The sequence below is a fragment of the Triturus cristatus genome, chromosome 3_1 (genome assembly GCF_964204655.1).
Source record: "Triturus cristatus chromosome 3_1, aTriCri1.1, whole genome shotgun sequence".
Taxonomy (NCBI): Eukaryota; Metazoa; Chordata; class Amphibia; order Caudata; family Salamandridae; genus Triturus; species Triturus cristatus.
Window position 1 is genome coordinate 163,598,228 of NC_140583.1, and position 23,092 is coordinate 163,621,319.

The window sequence follows — 23,092 nt, forward strand, 5'->3', positions numbered from 1 at the left end:
CTTCAGGGTACTGGCAGATCTCTTTGACTGATGGAGCAAGGGAAAGGTCAGCCTTCTCCACGCCCAATGGCCACTACCAGTTCTGTGTGATGCCCTTTGGGCTCAAGAACGCACCTGCCACGTTTCAGCGCCTGGTAAACCAGATCCTCACCGGAATGGAGAGTTTCTCTGCTGCATATCTGGATGACATAGCCGTCTTCAGTAACAGCTGGGAGGATCACTTGCAGCACCTGCAAGCTGTTCTCCAGGCCCTGAGACAGGCTGGATTGACGATCAAGGCCAGCAAGTGCCAGATCGGGCAGGGGTCGGTAGTGTACCTTGGACACTTGGTGGGTAGGGGAACGGTGCAGCCCCTCCAGGCGAAGATCGAGGCCATCATGGCCTGGGAACCCCCCAAGACACAGACTGAGGTCCGAGCATTTTTGGGCCTCACGGGTTACTATCGCCGCTTCGTGAAGGGGTACGGTACCATCGTAGCCCCTCTCACGGAGCTCACGTCCAAGAAACAACCTCGACGGGTAGTCTGGACGGAGGCTTGTCAGCAAGCCTTTGAGAAATTGAAGAAAGCCATGTGCGAGGCCCCGGTCTTAAGGGCCCCAGACTTTTCCAAGGAGTTCATTGTCCAGACAGATGCATCAGAACATGGCATTGGGGCAGTGTTATCGCAACTCAACGAAGAGGGTCTGGATCAACCCGTGGTCTTCCTATCCAGGAGACTACTTCCCAGGGAACAGAAGTGGAGTGCAATAGAGCGTGAAGCCTTTGCAGTGGTATGGGCTCTGAAGAAGTTGCGGCCATACCTGTTTGGCTCGCACTTCCTAGTTCAGACCGACCACCGACCCCTTCGTTGGCTGATGCAAATGAAGGGGGAGAATCCCAAGTTGTTGAGGTGGTCTATTTCCCTACAGGGGATGGACTTTCAGGTGGAACATCGGCCTGGAGTGGACCACGCCAACGCAGACGGTCTCTCAAGGTATTTCCGCCTTAGTGATGAGAACTCCCAAGGGGTTGGGTAGCTCTCCCCACTTTCAGCTGGGGGGGACGCGTGTTAGACCTGTCAGCCCTTTGGGTGGTCCCTCCTCATCATTATTTATTTTGTCCCACTTTTGCCTCAAACCCTGTTTGACTTTTTCCTTTTTATTGGGAACCACCAGACTTTTTCGTGTTGCTACAGATTCAGGGAGCCATTTTAGCTACCCCTGAAACTTCTGTCTGAGGGCCTGAAGCACAAAATGGTGGCCTCCTATGACATCACCAGCATCCACTGGAACCTACCAGCACCTTCCAGAACCTTCCAGGAGATTCCAGAACTGTGTGACAGTTGGAAACCGTTTAGAATGTTGGGAGGATAAGAGAGGCAGTTGGCAGTTGGAGCTGGCAGTTGGCACCTGACTGGTGAAGAGAGAGGAGCACAACAGTGAAGGAGGAAGGAGTGAAGCAGCAGGGGTGGAAACTTGTGCCTGGAGTGGGGTCCATAAACCCACCCTTGATACTTGTCCCTACTGATGGATCCCAGCCTATAGCCCTGTGTGGGAAGAAGACAGAAGAAAACCATCCTAAGGACCTGGACAGCAGGAACAGGCCTTAGAACCAAGAAAGCAGCAAGATTCTGACCTGAGAACTGGTTTCCCTGGAGCCTGGCGTCGAGTAGCCGAAGACCTGGAGCCCGAGGTGGAGAAGCGGCGCTGACTGAGGTAGCAGACGTCATACCCGGAGCCGCCTGAGGTCGTAAGAGGGCGCCGGCGGAGGTCGAGAGGAATACCAGGGGTCGAGAAGGAGGTGAACCGAGGTCGAGTGAGCGGCGTCATCGGAAGGGTGAAGTCCGCCCTCCGGAGTCGTCGGAGACCGAGGTAGAGGAGCACCGGAGGTCGGGAGTGAGGATCGCACTCCGGAGTCGCCCGGAACCTGTGAGGAAGAGCACCGGAGGTCGGGGGTGAGGATCGCACCCCGGAGTCGCCGGAAGTCGACATCGAGGCCAGGCCGGCCGACGTCATCGGAGCCGAGAGCGCCATCGGACCGGAGCCGCCCGAAGTCGACATCGTGAAGAGACTGCCCGACGCCGTCGAATCGGAGGTCGAGATCGAACCGAGGCCACCGACACCGGACCGGAACCGCCTACCGGCGTCGACAAAGAACTGACACTGTGCCGAGGCCACCGAGACCGACCCGGAACCGCCTCACGGCGTCGACACGACTCCAGCGGCGTCGGAACATCAGAAAAGGGCAGTAAGTGGAGTAGAGGGCGCCTAAGGCCCTGTGGAGACCTGAGAGACTACTCTAAGGGGCTAGGGAGGTGCTGAAACCCACCTGACTGTGCCTGGGGTGAACTGGGACTAACCTAGAGAGGTTGTGTGGAGAGGGAAGCCAGGGCATTGGAATTTCCCCCCTTTTTGATCTACCTCAGTTTAGGCCTCAGCCTTTGCCTCAGCCAGGGAGTAGCCCCCCTCAAGCCTTCCACACCCTACAAGCTGTGCCTGGGTCAAATCAGCCCTTCAGAAGTGAAGTGTCATCTGATTCACAAAGTGTACTGTATACTTCTAATTATTTATTGGGGATACTGTATTTATTAAGTTCTTATCTGGTTATTGCTGCACTGAATTTATAGGTCCACAGGACTTGTTGGTGTACAGTATTTATTGGAACGGTATTTATTGGTACAGTATTTATTACCTCAAAGTATTTAATTGTCTGTATATATTGCACTTGTATTTATGCCCTGTTATTTATGATCACCCCTATTTATTTCAGCAAACAGCAAATATTTATTTGACCTGCACTATTTAAAATGTATATACTGTGATTGTTATTTATTTTCCCAATCAGCAACTAAGAGAAGAAAGATAAAGAAGAATATTTTCATAATTTTTACGGTGTAGAGTCGTTTTTGGAACGGATGCACGCATGGTTATTGTATGGGTATATTGTATGCTTAGCACTGCGCCTGTTTCCTGACCACTCGAGCCAAGCTACCCCATTGTGTCGGGAAGGCCCTCCACCACCCTGCGGAGTGGGAGTGGGGCTGTTTCCAACAGGTGGGCACCCGCGAGACCAGCATTACGGGGGGAATCCCTACGTCGGGATTCCCTCGGCGGAGATCGCAGCCCAGCGCTGCCAAGGCCCACATGTTCCTCCTTCCTGGGGGAAAAGATAGCGCTATCCAGGCGCTAGGTCAATAAAGTCCTGGAGGCATAAAGAAATGGAGCAAAAAGCTCCCAGCAATGAGGTCTTCCAGGTATCCATGGCATCCAGGGGCTGGGCAGGGCCCAGGGAGGCAAGCCTTCCCCTGGGCCCCAGCAGCAGCACGCCCCTGGCAGATTCAAGTCAGAACAAGAACATTTTGTAAAGGGACACAGCCCCTTTTTATACACCAAATCCCTTTGTTCTGGGTTCAGGGTGAGGGGGAAAACCAGTCGCAGCTGGTTGGGGAGCACCCTTGATGTGCTCAGCCCCTCACTCTATTCACTGGCAGGGCTAGGGTCGTCAGTCGCACCACAGGGGGCGGAGCCAGCAGTGTGTGGGGAAAACCCTGCCCTATTCAGGTCCAAGGTGCACTCCTCCCCAGCCATCAGCATGCTAATCTCACACTCACCACTGGGGCAGACCCAACCAGACTCCTGGAGCCAGGCTCACCAGCCAGCTCCAGCCAATCACACGCCAGACGCACTGCACACAGAAGTGCCCACTTCTAGAAGTGGCACTTCCACACTAGGTACATGCACGCCGCACACATCATCGCGCAGCATTCACTCACACGTAACCCTGGAGCTTACAGTGACAAGATATGCGATTCCCTGGATCATCCCACAAAAACCTTGATCATTCAGCATCAAGTAACTCCCATTGGAAAGTAACTTGAATAACGGATTAATCATGGCAGCCGGGGAACCTTTCAAGTGACAGGATAAGTTAGCAACTGAACCATTACAGGCCTATGTATGGCATATGAGAGATTCACTTAGGGAAATCTCGCAGTTGGTACCTCTAAGAAATACTTTTGTGTCCCCATTCCTGCATCAAAATCTGTACGGTAATTCCCAAGATTCCTTGATGAATTCCCTACATATCGCTTCATATCTAGCTGCCTGGTGTTGCTCTAGGCAATACTGAAACTGGAAAGTTGTGACCAGTAGTGTTATATGGCCATGGATTAACCATTCTGTTGACAGTGACTCTGCCACAGTAAAAGGTAGCTTGTCCAGTTTTTCAATACGCAGAATTGTACATTTTGCTCCTCTTTGTGCCATCGTTATCTGCTTTTTAGCTAGTTTGTATGCAGAAAATAATGACAAACTGTTGATAAATCGCCAAGGCACATAACCAGCGCGCAATGATTGCAACGTCGAGCTTAATAGCATAATAGAACGCAATTGTGATTGCCCGTGTTGTAGTATGGACAAGTCTTGCTCTAGTATATCAATAGCAGAAGATACCATGCTGCCCAGTGAATAAATCCTGGGTATTAATGTAGTGAGACCAGTGTCAACTACTGCTAATGCTTTTCTAGGTTAATCTCATCTATTTCATGAAGTCTCTCCGCAGCTTCTTGTTGAGAGATTTCCAGATTTCATTATAGATAGCGTAATAGAAATATTTCTGATGTGGCTTTTGGGCTGCAGGTAAAATAATCCCTTAGATCCACCTCATCTGAGAGTAAGGATAAGTGCTGTTTTACCTGGGACAGTATTGAGGTTTTTAGCCAATCGAGGCACAACTTCCCAACACTGTATGATGTCACTACTCCCGGATGTTCTCTTTGCACATATCATGGGTTTGGCCTATGTATACTAAGCCCTTCGGTGGTACCCTTAGATCTTGATTGACATCTGTTTGTGTCTGTGGGCCAAACTAACCATCCCTTCCAATTGGGGTCTGATGTATTGTACTGCATGATGTCATCTATTGTATCCCCTCCACTTGATGTAAAATTGATGTGTGAAGGTGTGGGGAACCGTGATGTGTTCTTGGCTAGTCCAAGACAGGAAGTCTGTTGCACAGTTTCATTCAGAAATATCATCTTTTGCGGAATGAGGCATGCTCTAAATAGTGCTTCTGTTCACTGAACTTGCCAGTCTTTATAACCCCAGACTGATTTTGTGTCTATAGTGTCCTTCCATAAGTCAAAACCCTGTTCAAACAGTTGGGCAATAAAGGATGCAGAATAAAACGGTTTGGTGTTAGTCAGCATATTGTTCTGTGCAGGTGGATGTGCAACCTTGTAATAATATGAGGTTTGGTCAGAAGTGTTAAAACCTGAAAAATATGAGAATTTGTGTGCAAAGGTTTTCGAACTAACTTTCAGTGGTTTAGGGCAATGCTCCCATTGGTGGTATGTGAAAACATTATGTGGGATACTGGATTTGTGTAAAAAGTGATGACTATAATGATGGTAACAGTGCATAGTGTCATAGTCTGATGTGTCTTCTAACATTTCCTTGCTTAAAAATGCAGCAGATTTTTCTAAATCAGACAAGATATTATTTACAGTTTCAAAATCCCAATAGTCAGAAGATATTATAGTAATAATATCATTTAGAGAGATTTTAAATAAATGTGGTATTTTCAACAGTTCAGTAGGGCCAAATACATCATAATCAACTTTGTCCCAAACTATACCATCAGGAATTGGAACGGCTGTAATGTTCACGGAAAACAAGTGTCTTTGTTCACAATGTGATGATGTATGAGGTTTCAGGACCAAATTCACATTAGATACTGCAGAGCGTTCTGGGAGATATTTCCATTCACAAGTAAGTACAAGACAGTTAGTAGGCCAATCCTGAACAGAAAAAATAATATTCCAGTTCTGATCCAGAGCTGGAGCCAAGGTGATACTAAGTAAGTCTTTTTCAGAAAAGTGTAGTAATCACACATTTGTTGCTTAAGGAAAACTGGAGCAGGCATTGTCTCAGGTTTTCCTGGATCAAGAGAGAAGGTATCAAAATCGATGAAGTAGCCAGATGCAGATCGATCAATCTTTGGTAGCACAGCAGGTTGTTTTGAACCGGCAGGCGTTTCATGTCGAGGCATGTTGATAAAGACGTCGGTGTTTGGCTGAATTGATATTTGTCTTTCATCTGTTTCTTGAAGTTCTTTTTCCAGAGGAACGAGTTCCATTCTATTGTTGGAAATTCCATCATTACGCATTGGTGACTCCTCGAATGTTATGAGTCTTTCTGACTGTACTTCCTTTATGGTAGCAAGAGGAGAGCGTCGGCTACCCACGAGCCAACGGGTCCTACTATACAGTATCGGCCACATAGTGTGGTTTGATCAAATCAAGGGAGACAAATCTCTTTTCTTTTTTGCTGGCAAGAGGCGGAAGAAGTACTGTTCTTGTTCCTTCGACAGCCAGGATAGGTACAAGCTTTCTGTATGATGGCCCACAATCTTTTTTCTGACTAGATCCCTGACCTTTGGGATCCAGACAGGTCTTGTTGTGACTGATTTGACTTCCCCAGTGGTGGTGTGCTTGACCTGCATGTTGCTTAGTAGTGCTCTGGATTCGTCAAGATCCTGTAAAACAGCCAAGCGTTTATTGATGTCAAATTGTTTGTCATCCGCCACTGTGCTTTCATTATTGACATCAGGTACCTACATTTGTGTCCCAAAAAGGACCTCATGTGGAGTGTCGCCCCAGAGAGAACATCTTGGTATGTTATTGAGGGCACGCTGTACCCCATATAGGGGATTGACCTAACTACCACTCAAACCTAATACTCTTGCTGTTAAAGACTGCTTTAAGTCCCCTCCACAATCGAATTTCCCTTGGGATGGTACGTAGAGGAGTAACGCAATGCTACAACCTAACCTTCCATGGCTTTCTTGTAAGCCCTAGAGCTAAACGTGGAGCCATAGTCAGAATGTAATGTGCCAACTGCGTATGTCCCTATGAAGACTCGCAAATCTTTTATAACAGTTCGAGCGTCAGCCGAGCGTTGAGTCCATACCCATAGGAATCTTGAGCATGAATTGACTGCCACCAAGACATACCTGTAAGCCCCAACCGAGTATAGGAGTCTGCAGTGGTCCAGATAGGCATAAGCCAATGGTCTATCGGATATTAGTGAAGGTGTCTGCACTGGACGTGCTACGGTGGAACCCTTAATCTGCTGACAGATGTCGCATTTTAAGACAAAATTCTTCGTCCACTAAGTTAAACCTGGCCACCAATAGCATTGTTTCAATAAGGAAACCGTTGCGGTAATCCCTGCGTGTGCAGAACTTATACCCTCGTGTGCAGCTAGTATTAAGCCTCTGCAATCCTTGTTTGGTATTACTCTATCCCCCGCTCCTGGAATCTGAGCATACGGAATGTTGTTTGCATCTAACTTGAAGGAGTACTTAAGTGGAAAACCTTTCGGTACTTCCCCCTTTGCAGCTTAATCAGCCAATAGATATCATTCAACGTGAATGCCATCACGTTGATTACTCAGTGTGTGTTTTACGTGAGCTCTTGGTAGTTCGTTTTTCAGCTCAGCTACATGTTCCCATAGCAACTTAGGGGCATATCAACAAGGGCTTTATCTCTGCTTTTTTGGCTTTAAAAGCCAAAAAAGCAGAGATAAAACTAGCGCCCTATCAACAACAGGGTGCTAACACGCAAATTTGCATGTTAGCACCGTTTTACTCTACGCTTCCCCTTGCATCTCTAATGAGATGCAAAGGGGGCGTTCCAGAGTAAAATAATAGGAGAAATGTCGCTAAGCGACATTTCTCCTATTATCAAGAATGTCGATAACCCTGTTAGAGACAAAAAAAGCAGCGCTAACCGCGGTTAACGCTGCTTTTTTACGTCTGCTAATTTTCAGACTTAGCCATGAAATCCTATGGAAGGAGGATATCATGGCTAAGTTTGCCTGTCCCTATCAACAAGGTAACGTGTGATTATCGCTGGGTTTCCAGCGATAATCTCACGTTAGCCTGTTAGCGTGTAGATTTTTATCGCTATTGAGATAAGCGTTGCTAATAGCACGCTATCTCAGCGATAAAAATTCACGCTAGCCGGCGATAATTATCCTCACGCTAAGAGCGCTGAGCGATAATTATCGCCGGTTGTTGTTGATATGCCCCTTAATGCTTAATTGGGCAACCTTTAGAGTCTCTGAACCCATTATGACCTCAGTAGTGAAGATATTTGTTGTATCACTGGACACAGTAAAATGAAAGTCACACTATAAGTGTGGGGAATTCTTGATCCGTATTTATTAGTGCCAGAAATAGGGCTATTAGTTCTGCCAGCTGAGCGGTGCAATCTCCTAGAGACTGTGTCTTCGTATCGCTGGAATGGAATTTGTCAAACTGCATATGACCTTTTACAATTGCACAAGTGGCGCTGTATTGTTGTTTACTTCCTATGGCCAGCTGAGCAGATCCTGCAGTGTAAATAATGTATGCATACTGATCTAGAGGCATTATTTCACTAGAGAGAGGATATTCTTGTTCATATTGCAGGAATCCTTGTGTTTTCAACCTTTAGTCATATCTGTAATCTACATCCATTGCAGTGAGAGAATTAGCCCGTTGTATCCATCTTGGATGTACGGCTTTAGCATTATGAACCCTAGCCTTTGTAGCAGCCTCTCAGGCTGGAACTGGAGTGTGACAATTATTTGTTTCCCCTGAACCAGTGCTCTTTCTCTTACTACAGAAGTCTGTACTGCTGTCCGTATTTTTTCTGTAGAAGCAAAGCGCATTTCAGCTTTTGTATACTAATGTGATTTGTATGCTATAGGTACGGTTTCACCTTCATTGAAGGTTAGGTAAGTGTACCCAGATTGACCCTCTACAACACTGATCACTAGATTTCATACCTTTACGCGTGTCTGCAAGAGTTTTGAAGCTATTATATGAGCTTGTAGGGAACAAAGCATATCTGTGTGTTTGTGTGTCCCACGCCTAACTGAGAAAACAGGTCTTATTAAGTTTTAGAAAAGTTTTACTCTTTCTCCATAATCCAAAATGTATTTTCTGCCAAAATTTAAAAATCCCAATATGGATTGTACATTTTTCAAAGATTTAGGAGGTTGGAGCAGCACATACTTTTCAAAAAAGTTAGCTGATACGCTTTTTCCTTCACTTGATAGCTCGTGTCCCAAAAATAGGACATTGAGGTGGGATATTTTCGATTTTTGAAAGTTTAACTTGTAACCCTCAAAGGCAAACCCCAAAATGATGGTGCTCACCCTGGTCAAGTGATCCTGTAAATCATCATCCATTAGACAAATATCATCTACATAGGACAATGCCTCTTCATCTAAATTCTGAAGTAATTCTGTTACCCTAGCACTGAACAACCCGGGGCTATGCTTATACCCTTGTGGGAGTCGACTTTGATGAATTCGGAGAGTTGGGTGTTGATGGCGTTCTCGGCGACCTTTGCTGGGAAGGGGTAAATACTTAAAGCCTTTCTCTTTATCATCTGGTATAGCTCAGGGCTCTACCCTCAATCCTACCCTTTTCAATCTTCATGTAAGGCCACTTGCCGATATAGTGGAAAACTGCAGTCTCATACTTTTTTCATAATCTAACGACACCCAGATTGTGGTCTTCCTGTCATCTCAGGGGAATTGAAGTGCTGATGCTTTGACAATGAAATGAAATGAAAAGGGGTTTTATTAAGCGCGACTGCTGCCCTTAGGCGTCCAAGCGCTAGAAGAAAGGATAGTGCCTTGAGGAGAGCAGCTAGGGGGAGTTAGTTGTTGAAGAGGAACGTTTTAAGCTCCTTGCGAAAGGATGACAGATTAGGGTTCGATCTGAGGTGTAAGGGGAGGGAGTTCCACAGCTTAGCGGCGTTGAGCGTAAAGGACCTTCCTCCTGCTCTTGATCTGGGGGGCTACCGCTAGGAATGCATGGGTGGATCGAAGTTGTTTGCCAGGGAAGTAGGGGGAGAGCAGGGAGTGGTTGATTGGGGCCCGTTCTCCAGAAGGCTTGGTGGGATATGCACATGGCTTTAAATTTTATTCTCTCCCTGACAGGGAGCCAGTATAGGGTCCTCAGCCCGGGCACCACTGATACTCTGCGTGGAATCTGCAGCAGCGTGCGTGGTGCGCAGTTCTGGGTCTGCTGGAGTTTTTGCAGCACGTATTCCGGCGCCCCTAAGTAAAGGGCATTGTTGAAATCAAGTCGGGATTGGATAAGGCCTTGTATGACAGTTTGTTTGGCTTCAAAGGGCAGGAGTGGCAGGATTTTTTTCAGCATCCTGATGATCCCGAAACAGGTTGCAGATGTTTTTGTGGCTTAGGAGTTGAGGGTTAAGGATTTGTCCAGCCAGACCCCTAAACTTTTGATATTGTCTTTCGGAGTTGGGGGTATGCCTAAGGTGATGGGCCATAGGCGGTCAATGGTGGACAGAGCTGGACAATCTGCCTTAAAAAAGTTTCATCTTTGATGAACACTAACTCCCTTAAGTGAAATGGGTGTAAGACTGAGGCTCTGCTGTTGGGAAACCACCCATACCTTTGGAGACCCCATCTGTGGCCTGAGACTCTGGGTTCATCTCCGACACCAGTACCTGTTGTCGAGCATCTTGGTATTTGGCTTGACAACAAGTTGTCTAGGAGTTATTAGATCACCAAGGTTGCATCCATCTGTTTTGGAATTCTAAGATGGCTCAGAAAATGCTTGGGTATTTTCCTGTCCCAGCAAAAAGCACAGTGATTCAGGGATTCATTAACTCCAGCCTGGAACATTGTAATATTCTTTACATAGGCATCCCAAAGGTCTTGCTTAAGCGGCTTCAGAGAATTCAAACTGCCACTGCAAGACTTTTACTACACCACCCCAAACTCACATCCAAGGTCAGTCTTCTCCATGATCTTCACTGGGAACAATGAGTGCAATTTGGGGGAGAGGATGTAGCCTTGCGGCTAGAGCAGTCAACCTCGATTCTGGGGAACTGGGTTTGAGTCTCGGCATTGACGCTCAACATCCTGGGATTCTGGGCAAATCACTTAATATTCCCATGCCTAACAAAAATTAATGTGTTCATCTGTCACAAAACTGTTGCTCATGTAAAGCGCTCTGGTAGCTGATATCTTCGGGTCTAGTTTTTTCTATATAAAACTCTAAACATATTAAAACACTATGCTATATGCATAAATGTTCATCAAGTTACGGCCCGATCTATCTCAGGTCCTTGGTGTCATCGTACAAACCTAATCATTCTTTGTGTTCTAGCAATTACAATCTTGCCATAATTCCCAGAGTGAAGAAATCCCTTCAAGAAGGTCAAGGTCTAGGTCCTAAGCTGTGGAATTCCTTACCTTCTTCTATGAGAGTATGTTGTTCTCCTTTGATTTTTCATAAACTGTTAAAAACTTGACTGTTCTAATTTTCTTTTGTAGGGAAGGCATGACTTGTGGTACCGGGAGGAGCATAGCTCTGGCAAACCCTTTCTGGGTAGCCATGCACTCTACAAATCTGTTCAATAATAACAATAATAATCAGGATGGAGCATTGTATTATTAGTGATAGGTGACAGGCTATTCTGTATCTGTGATCGAAAGTCTTTCTTTAGATAATATTTCAGAGATACCTGTCTCAAGGTATTGAGACCCAAAATGTAAGTACTGGTACAAGAAGATCTGGACACAAAGTGATGTAGATCACCGCTAAGCACTGTTAAGCAAACTGACTAAGCATCAGCATAGAAAATAATCAGCAGCAGCTAATTTGCCTTGTGATGCAATATGCAGAAATTAACAATTTCCAGAAGTTGATAAATTGCAACAAACAGTAGTATACACATAGGTGTGGTTACACAGAAAGGAAAATGAAATTAAGAATGATCTGTGCTGTGAAAGAGGGCAGCAGATAAAAGCCATGTAGTGAAAATCGATTTAAAAGGGAAAATTGATATTACGGGGATAGATCAGAAAATCTGATGGTACTTAACAATGAACTTGTTGTAAGAAATTGGGTTGATGGATGACTGGGGTGTGAGCCCTAGTCAAGCAGTAACCACAATTCTTGTCAGGGTAAGGCACAAGCAATGCCAAAGTTAACCTGTGCTAAACCCCCTGGTAGCTTGGCCCAGGGCTGTCAGGCTTAATTTAGACCAGGGATCTTCAAACTTGAGAGGGGGGGCTCAAGTGATCCCAGGGGGAAGGCGCCAGGCTCTGGCTGAAAGCAGCATTATGCTGATGACAGTACTTTGTTTTCAACAGAAAAAATGAGCGGCAGTAAGCCCCTCTGCAATGGGCAATCACTAAAATCTTCTGTTATTTAGATCCTGGCTGGGGGAAGATATCAAAATGGGAGGGGACTCCGAATATTCTTCAAAACCCCCACCTCCATTTCTCATAATCACACAGTGGAAACTTTTACACATTAGTAATGCGTGCCTGGCAAGAATAGTATGTTTGGCAATCATGTATTTCATGCACTTAACTGCACAGTTTAAAGAAATCTAGGCATATTTAAATATTGCCAGCTTAATAAAATAATTGTATAAAGTTTTGAGGTTGACCCGAATATTTCTTTTTCACTGGGGGAGGGAGGACACAGCAATACAAAAAATGTGAAGACCACTGACTTAGAGGCAATGAATTCCTGTTTCCATTTTGCTATGGCACAGTAGCGCTTGGTGCTTGGTGTTCGGGCGAGTTGTGGGGCGAGCTGAAGCACTGCTGTACAGCTGCTGAGAACCTGGGGCCTGGGAGATGGAGCCCAGCTCAGCCTGGCTGCACGAGTGTGGGTCTGTGTGTGGCCCGGAGGCCCGAAAACCGAGGTGGTTGATGAGGACGGGAGAGTGTGGTGTATCGTCTCTCCTCTACTTTCTATGCCTCAACCACGTTTGCAGCTGCATCCCTCCTGGGACCCGCCACCCCACTCCCCCGTTCACCTGGTTTGCCTCCCGCTTACCTCCCGTCCTTCAGCTCCGCCTAGCTGCTTTTGCATCTCCTAAGAGGCATGAGGGTCCATCGCTCCGGCCTGCCTGTCCCCGGGGGGTCAGCCTGTAGACTGCGGTCCATGGTCAGAGGTGAGCAGTGGGGCTTAGGCAAGCATTGAGACTATACTCAGCCCTCGCAAAGTATGAGCCTGGACACCTGCGTTAGCAGCCCAGCCGGCCCGTGTGCGGCTTGCTCCCGCTTGCCCGCCCTTCTATAGTTAACATTATACAACAGCTAAGACACAGATGCACCCGGAAAGACATCCCCTTTTGGGAATTTGGTGAACTTAGGAACACGCCACGTGCCCTTTCAGAAGGGGGTAACAACAGCTTCCAAGCAGACTACACATGAACACAGTAAAAGCATAGGCTGCTGCCCACTTGATGTGGTGGGTGAAAGAGGGAATGAGTAATAGAGGGGGCACTGGGTAAGAGCTCATTTTTTATTTTCTAACTTTCATATTGTAACTGGTCGACCTCAATTAAACCCCTAACGTGCCACTGGATGTCGATTACCTCATAGGGCACTCAAGGCCCCTAATAGAGAATCGATCAGGAGGGCAAACCCCTTTCTACAGGGGTGGAAACTATCACATAGATTATTTTACCAATGACATGCTATGGCAAAAAGAAGAGGTTCAAAAACCAAGACACAGAGGTCAGGAATAACACCATCTGATGCATCTGATGTGCCAACATTTACCTAGGAAGGATTACACACACCCCTAGCACCCTGTGCCATGATTAACCTTAACAAGAAATCAATAGGGATCCAGAGAGCCCGAAATGCCCTCCACAGATACAATATGTCAAATAAGATGATTCTAAATGACTGAAAAACAAAAGTGATATCCTTCGGGAGGATGCTCAAGAAACCAAATCGTTATTGGTCCTTCGGCCCCTTAAAAATAACAGGAGCAAAATCTTATAAGTATCTGGGCCTATGGCTTTTGGCAAATTGTGGCTTCAAAACACCCTTGAGCCACCTAAATGACAAAGTTGCTCTAATTACTACAAGGCTCTGTCAACTAAATGTTGCCCGCAAAAGCCCCACTTCAACTCCAGCACGAAAAGTGCTCAGGGCCGTCTTACCTTTCGCAATCACCTACGGCTGCAATGACTTTCCAGGACAACTCATCAAGATAATGGAAAAGTTACACTCAAAAGTTTATAAGAGAGTGTTCAGCATCCAGATTACATCAGGGATCTCTGGTGAGACTTGAATTGTGTCTGGAAAGTCTACTGTGGGCTAATATAGGAACATTTCTAAAATACCATTATAAATGCATCTCAGCCTTGTCAGGTGCGGCATCCCATTCACATTACTGCACTCCTCCACCGACAGTCAGAGCCCCTATATTATAGTCCAAGGGAACTTTGGAGGCACTATATTAACTCTAGTTAATATATATGGACCGAACACTGATAATCTGGCTTTTTTTGCACTATTCTGGGCAAAGCTACGGACACTGGTGCCAGCGGAAATACTTTGGGTAGGAGACTTTAACAGAGGCTTAGACCCAGCAGTGGATAGATCCACGTGTAACAACAAGTATGGCAAACAAGCAGCCAAGATACTTAGAGAAGGCATGGAGAAATAGGGGATGGTAGACTTATGGCGGCATGGCGGCTGTGAAACCCAGGTGCAGAGAGGGAACCTGTATTTCCACAACTTATAATACATGGTCTAGAATAGACTATTGCATAGCAACTCGTGTGGTTAGCACATGGACACAATCCATAGACCATATGCCCAAGACATTATCTGATCACACGCCTGTTCCCCTGGTGCTGGCACTCCCTACACATACTCCCAGGGAGTTTGCGTGGCGCCTTCAGACATCTGCAATGCTAGACCAAGTGTTTAAAATGGAGCTGAGGCAGGCCATAATGGAGTACTTCGCACATAATAAGGGAACAGTTGATAGTGCCCGACCACTTTGGGAGCCTTTAAAGTGACTATCCGGGGGTTCTTTATAGGCAAACATGCAGGGATACTAAAGGACATACAGCAGCAAATACAGAGAGTAGAGAAAGATAATAAGATGCTAGAAAACGAAAATGCACATACTCTAAACCCTACACTGCTTGCAAAAATCAGAAATAAAATGAACACATACCACGAGACAGTGAGGTGAAATATATTTCACATAGGCATACAGCTTGCAAGTATATGAAAGGAGGACGCCCAGGCCGCACGCTAGAGGGTAGGACACAAACATTACGCTCCCCCTCACATATTACACAGATGCGCAAGATACACAGCAATATGACACACCCTCTATCACAGAACGATTCTTGGACTATTATACGCAACTGTATTCCACACAACTGTCCCTTTCTGAGGAAGAATACCTAAACGACAAAGCCCTAGCTCGGCTCTCTGATAAGCATCGGGAACACTTCAGTCATCCGATAACTGAAGATGAGCTACAAAATCCATCAGGTCCCTCCCTAATAACAAAGCCCCAGGAACTGACAGACTCCCGGGTGAATTCTACAAAGAATATAGCGACTTGCTCATCCCTCCTCTAACATCTATGCACTCGGAAACATATGAAAAGGGGGTTTTACAACCGTCTTTAAGGGAGGCATTACGAATCACACTACTAAAACCGGATAAGGACCCGACTCAGTGTGACTCCTGCTGTCCACTGTCCCTTATAAACTCAGATGCCAAAATACTAGCAAAAAAACCTGCCTTGTGACTGCAAACCTTCATGCAGAAGTGAGTGCTACCGGACCACTCTGGATTCATTCCAACACGCTCAATGACACATAACTTGCAAGCCATCTTTGCACTGTTCCACCAATTACAACCAAACTTAGCGGCATCTGCTGCCCTTCTGGACGCAGCTAAATCATTCGAATCAGGCGACCTTAGCAGAATCTGTATCGTTGGCTTCCCGCTACCTGTGGCACTTGTTATCCCCTGGTGTGTGGCGTGGTCCCCGGCAGTTTGTTCCACCATTGCCTGAGACGGACTACAATCCCCAGCAGCACTTGCGGCGGACCCGGAAGCCGCCGGACCCTTTCGCGCGCCTGGAGGCGCTTAAATTTGATCACCGCCGCTGACAGAGCGGGCGACCTTAGCAGAATCTGTATCGTTGGCTTCCCGCTACCTGTGGCACTTGTTATCCCCTGGTGTGTGGCGTGGTCCCCGGCAGTTTGTTCCACCATTGCCTGAGACGGACTATAATCCCCAGCAGCACTTGCGGCGGACCCGGAAGCCGCCGGACCCTTTCGCGCGCCTGGAGGCGCTTAAATTTGATCACCGCCGCTGACAGAGCGGGCGACCTTAGCAGAATCTGTATCGTTGGCTTCCCGCTACCTGTGGCACTTGTTATCCCCTGGTGTGTGGCGTGGTCCCCGGCAGTTTGTTCCACCATTGCCTGAGACGGACTACAATCCCCAGCAGCACTTGCGGCGGACCCGGAAGCCGCCGGACCCTTTCGCGTGCCTGGAGGCGCTTAAATTTGATCGCCGCCACCGCATCGCGGGTCCGCGCCGGGCTAAGCCCGGGCAAAGGGCGGGCCGTCTGAGGCCGTCCGAGGACGACAGAGGACGGGACGGACCTTTTCTCTCCCTGAAAGTGACTGAGTGAGTGTCTTACTGATCCCTGCCTAGTTGGGCTCCATTGCTAATTGATCTAACTACAGCTGATATCAAGCCGCTGTGAATTATTAGTATATTTGTCATAACTGTGTGGTGAAATGCCAAAGTCGAAAAAGGCAGCAAGTGTGAACATTATGGACAACTACATGGTGCAAATCGTTAGTAAAATTAATAACGACAGGAGGGCTTCATTGGGGTTAAATTGCTCTCAAAACCCTCCTGAAAATTCTCCTTTGCCAGCACCCTTATCTGATTCGCTGCTGGCTTCCCCATTATTGGTTAACACTAGCACCCCAATTGAAATTGATGTGTTAGAGAGTGATATTTTTGAATTAAGTGCCCATCCGACAGTCACCTCACAACCTATTCTTGATGTGGATTTGCACACGGCCACCGAATTAGTTGATTCCGATTCTCCCATCCCTCCCCCCAGAACCAGGCAAGTTAGAGCCTGTAGGAAAATTCAGGCTAAAAGTAATGGTTCCCGCCCAGGGAAAAAAAAGGCTACCTCTGCACCTAAAATTGCGAGGAAAGCTGAGGCACCAGAGTTTCATTTTGCTAAATATTCTGAGAATGAATTGTCCAAGAAAATAGCAAACATGATTGATACTAAAATTGAGAGTGTTATTACTCCTCTGGTAGCCAGAATTGATAAATTAACGACAGAGGTAGACAGATTAAATTCCTTGCTAAACAGACCCGTAGAAGAAGCACCTAGAGTTGAGCCTTCGGCATCGTGTTGCCGTACTCTGACAGCACTACCTGACAGAGGGGAGGGAAGGGTTACACAAAAAGAGATAGTGAATCCCCCACTCTTGCGATCTACAACTGACGAGAATTCCCATAAGGCATTCAAACCAGGCCCTCCTATTGATCGACTTGCTCAACGCCCAGCGAATGATCAGTTCCAATGTATTGTTGAGGCTCTTCCCACCACATTGGTTCTTGTCAATGTACCCATTTTACCACCTGATAAAATAGAAACTACATCTTCCCTTATCAGTAAATCTTTACACTGGTTAACAAAAAATATGAGAATGTCTCCCTGGGGAGAGAGACAACTAGCTGGCGAAATCATCGTGGCAAGAAGGGTCTCATGGCTAGGCCATGATCGTAAAAAGTATGCGGGGGATTGTGTGGTTATCAATTTTTCTAACCCAGCTGTCCTCCCCAATATCCTACATAACATACTTCCCCCACAACAGAGATATGGCACTATCATTCCCTTAACACTTAACTTTTTCTACTGTAGAAAGAAATGGGAGGTAAATCAAGCTACGGTGAGGAAAGGGCGGACCCCATTGCTTAGTACAGGGGGGGGGGGGCGACCTCAATAGGATGTGGAATATCAACATAGAAAACAGATTTGGGGTTCTGTCAGATCTGAACGACTGTGATTGACTTGATGGGAATGTTAGATTTGAGGATGTTGCATCAACTTCGCATGATACTTTATCTATCCCTATAGGGTCAGCCAGTTGCAAAGGCAGTATAGAAATAAATAACCCCAGCTTTACCCAGTCCATTGCAAAGGAACCTTATAGATCAACATTACCCATCCATTCAGGATTTGGAGATATTGAATCCCAGGCTCCAATAAATGAATCATTAGGTAATCCAAGCAGTAGGGTTGATTATGTGAATAGGATTGGAGATGAGACCCAAAGCTCACTACCGTTAAATGAGTTTACTAGTCCTATTAAACCCAAGTCACGTCTGTCCGTCTTATCCTGGAATCTTGCAGGAATTGGCAATAAAATGCACTGTCCTGAGTGGTACATCTTTGTCGACCAGTTCGACATAATATTATTCCAAGAGTCATGGTCAACGGACCCGGTTTATGAAGCCATCATTATCAAACCGGCGGATAAGGGAGGAGCCACTGTCATCCTATCAGTAGAGGATTACGAAAGAGAATGCGTCAAACATTTCGGGAGATCCGAATACTACAAGAAGTTGGAAACTGATCCCACCGAGAGACTTCTATCACGGATACGTATCCTTATTAACGAAGCTACCAATGAGGGATGGATCCCTGCCCACGAGGCGGCATTCCTCATTAACGAGAACCCCAGGATGCCGTACTTCTACCTACTACCCAAAATACACAAGGGTATCATTCCACCACCAGGACGACCAATCGTCTCTGGGATAGGCTCGCTATTGGAACCACTGAGCAAATTCAGTGATTTTTTCCTCCGACCTATGGTACAAGCAACTCCGGCATACCTGAAAGACACCAGGGACGTCTTGAACCTGATACAAGAGATCAACGAGAACAATACCGAGCCCATCGACCTCCTCTTAACTCTAGACGTAGAGGCATTATATACAAACATTCCACAAGATGCAACAATCGAAGTAGTTGAACAACTCTTACTCGAGACAGACTTACCTACCAACACCCCTGCGAGCTTCATCACGGAACTGATCATGCTGGCCCTGAAGAACAATTTCTTTATGTATAAGACCACCATTTACCATCAGATACAAGGGACCAGCATGGGGAGCACATTCGCGCCGAGCCTAGCAGGGCTGTACATGGCGCACTTTGAGGCTATTAACATCTTCACTGAGAATAACCCCTACAGAGAGAACATGATCACGTGGAAACGATACATCGATGACGTGCTCATCCTATGGAAGGGTGGTACGGAGACCTGCCAAGAATTCTACACATGGATTAACAACTTGAACCCTCACCTACGTTTTACCAAAACGGAGAGTGTAAAAGAGATCCCTTTCCTGGATCTTCTGATCACCCTCGAGAGGGGTAAACTCAACACTACCATCTACAAAAAAATGACTGATTGTAACAGCCTTCTTGATTTCCACAGCCATCACCCCAAAGCACTGAGGGAAAATTTGCCCTTTGGACAGTTCCTGCGGATCCGCAGGAATTGCAGTGACACCCAGGAATATGACATTCAAGCTAACTCCCTCACATCAAACCTGAAAGAAAGACATTACCCTAACAGGGTCATACAACGTGCATACAAACGAGCCAGGAACAACAACCGCCAGGCACTCCTAGAAGAAAAGACCAAGGAAGCCGACAATACCATCACCTGTGTCACAACCTTCACCCCTCTATCAAACCAAATTAAGAACATCGTGAACCATAACTGGAGAATTCTAAATACAGGTAATCTCATGCTGGAGCGCCCTAGGTTTGCGTTCAAGAGGACCACCAACCTACGGGACCAACTGATCAACACGAGACCACGCGTGAAGACCATTCGTCAGGAATCCACCTTATGGTCCCTCCCTGCTGTTAAAGGCCACTACCCATGCGGCAATTGTAGTGCATGTCCCTTCACCAAACATACTACACACTTGGAGCTGGACAAAATCAGGTGGGACCAACGGAGCCACACGAATTGCAACACAAAAAACTGCGTGTACCTCATCACCTGCCCCTGCACACTGCGCTACGTGGGGATGACCACGAGACAGGTGAAACTAAGGATAAGCGAACATAGAAGCACGATCCGACGGGGGAGAACAGCAACCAGACTTACGAATCATTACATGGAAAAAGGACATACATGTGACGACATCAAGTGGACAATATTGGAAAACAATCAACATTGGAATAATAACACCCTTCTACGTAGAGAACAACGCTGGGTACATCGCCTCCGGACCAATGAGGTGGGCCTGAACGACGATATACCATGGACTGAACTATAACCCAACATGAGGGTTTGGCAGCGAAATCAGCAGTACACACCCATGACTACCTGACCACGAGGTCCCACTGAACAACATTCATGTCCATGGTCTCCCCTATCCTCGCGAGACCTCTCCTCTTTGAGCATCTTTATGAGATCAGAGGGTCAAGAATAGGCATCCCGGGGTCACTTACCACACAACGAAACCCCCCCCCCTCTTCCCCCCGTTCCCCCACCTTCCTCGATCCCCCCTAGACTCACGTAATCAATCATAATACCCTCTCGAGTTCACCATTGACTGTACTGCAGTGGCACCATGAGGCTCCTACAATTATACGAGTCATTCATACTATTACCGCCCGTTTATTACACCAGATGGGCTTTTTCGAAGCGTTTTGACAGTTTACGAGCACTATTCAGCTGGATATACATAACACTCAGTACTGCACAGACACATAACCATGGCAACAACAACACGTGAGCCGGAACCACTTTTCTAGATACACGCATGCGCCTCGCTCATCTGTCTACCCTCTGCGCATGCGCGGCAAACACACACTAGCGAGAACACAGCTGCTCCTCGTTTGAAGACCGGACACGGATCCCGCCCTAATTAAGTCAACACGGGCAGTACTTAAGAAACGCGGGGTGATCTTCGTCTCCATTCCAGGTAGGAGGACGACTGGGGTAGGTGGTATAGAGGCCACGCCGGAGCAAAACTGTGAGTAAAAACGCTCTTATGAGTACTGAGGAAACTGGCTATTTACTTAAATACAGTGTACAAGACAGCTCAGACCAGTTTGGAATCTATAGGAGTTGGATTGACTAGCAGTTGCCTGTCATTTATTCCTTTGTTCACAGCACTAGAAGGTGTGTACGCTCGTCCCCTAACCTATGGAGCATTATTCTCCGCGCCTTTAGGTGAGTGCTTGCAACATATCGTAGTAAGAATCGTAATAAAAGACCTATAGATTGTATGCCACTTTAGTCTGTGGACATTTGGTTCAACCTCTACCACGGTTAGTGCCTGCACATATGGGCGACTCCGGTCGGCGACGGGCTGTCTCCCTCCCAGGCCCCCTTTTTTTCCTGGCCCAGGCACCTGTAAGCTTACCGTTGAGACCCCATCACGCCACCACCCGTGAGTGGAGGTGATATCCCTTTTGTATATACTTTGATTATGCACTCATTTTTTGAATATCTTGAAAAGGTGAACAGTCTTTAATAGGTAGGATGTTCTCCTTTCTCTTTGTTTCCACTTTCTCCTAGGCTGTCTATCCTGGTGCGACCTGACTCTCACACAGAGAGCAGTGCTACTTCGGAGTGTACGCCCGGATAGTAAACTGAGGGTAGTATCCCTTAGGGCACATTCACTTTCACTCTTTTTTGGTCCTGAAGAAGCGCCAGGGATCCTTTTTTGGACCATTGGGGCGCGAAACATGTCGACCGCTTGACCACACACAAGTTACCTATTGGTACATTACTTTCAATAAGGTAACACCCAACCTACGGGTCTTTTATTATGTCAAGGGTGCTATTCACATTAAACTTTATCCCAGTAACCCTTAGACATTTTTAGGATACCACTTCACTAACACACTCCATCACCACACATCTTTTTTATTAGGACCCAAACCACACACCCGCATGCACCAAACGGCGTTTTCTCGAAAAGATCTCCGCTAAAGTGACCCTTCGGGGGACCCGTAGGGCATTGCAGCGCCGGCCCGACGAGGAGCAAACGCCCAATGATGAAGCATGACATCCTTCGGGGTGTGTGAGGGCAACATGAGAAACTAAGGAATGCCCCCCCCTATCCTTAGGTAGTTGGGCCTAATATTAGCCTAGGCTTCTCGCTTCATTTATATATCTCCCTCTGTCTCTCTAGGAACAGTGTCTCCATTTAAATACTATAGATATAACACGGAGCACAGACACTGGACCATAACTAGCTCCCGGTCCCCCCCCCTCCTTCTTTAAGTACAGATAGAAATAAATAACCCCAGCTTTACCCAGTCCATTGCAAAGGAACCTTATAGATCAACATTACCCATCCATTCAGGATTTGGAGATATTGAATCCCAGGCTCCAATAAATGAATCATTAGGTAATCCAAGCAGTAGGGTTGATTATGTGAATAGGATTGGAGATGAGACCCAAAGCTCACTAACGTTAAATGAGTTTACTAGTCCTATTAAACCCAAGTCACGTCTGTCCGTCTTATCCTGGAATCTTGCAGGAATTGGCAATAAAATGCACTGTCCTGAGTGGTACATCTTTGTCGACCAGTTCGACATAATATTATTCCAAGAGTCATGGTCAACGGACCCGGTTTATCGTTTGGGTTTCCTTAACTTCCACGTACCTGCTACTGAAAAAACCAAAGGTCGTCCCTCAGGAGGCTTGATAATTTGGATCCGCCAATCCCTACGCTGTAAGATTGACCAATATAGTCTTCAATCTAGCGACATCCTGTCATTAAATATCACTTGGCCTAATGACCAGGGATTGGCTATAGCAAACATTTATGCTAGAGGGACGGTTGGAGGCTCCTCATCAGATGTAATATCTGCCTTAGATCATCACCTTTCTGTATTACCATCGGAGAAGCCTATTGTAGTGGGTGGCGATTTTAACACGACGTTCGAACCTCTTGGCTCGGAGGATCAGTTTCTAGCAGAAGAAGAGGATAGTAGGTGGGGGGTTCCCCAGCTGGATCTACCCCCGGTTAAGAGGTGGACAGCCGCGGCCATTCAATTGAAAGCACTCTGTTTAGAGAGAGGGCTTAGGGCTGCTAATGGACGTACTCGGTCAGATCGCCTGGGCGCAAATACGTTTGACAATGGCAGATCCACTAGTCGCATTGATTATTTTCTAGTGGATATAAGGATTTGGGCTAGATTGAACGATATGA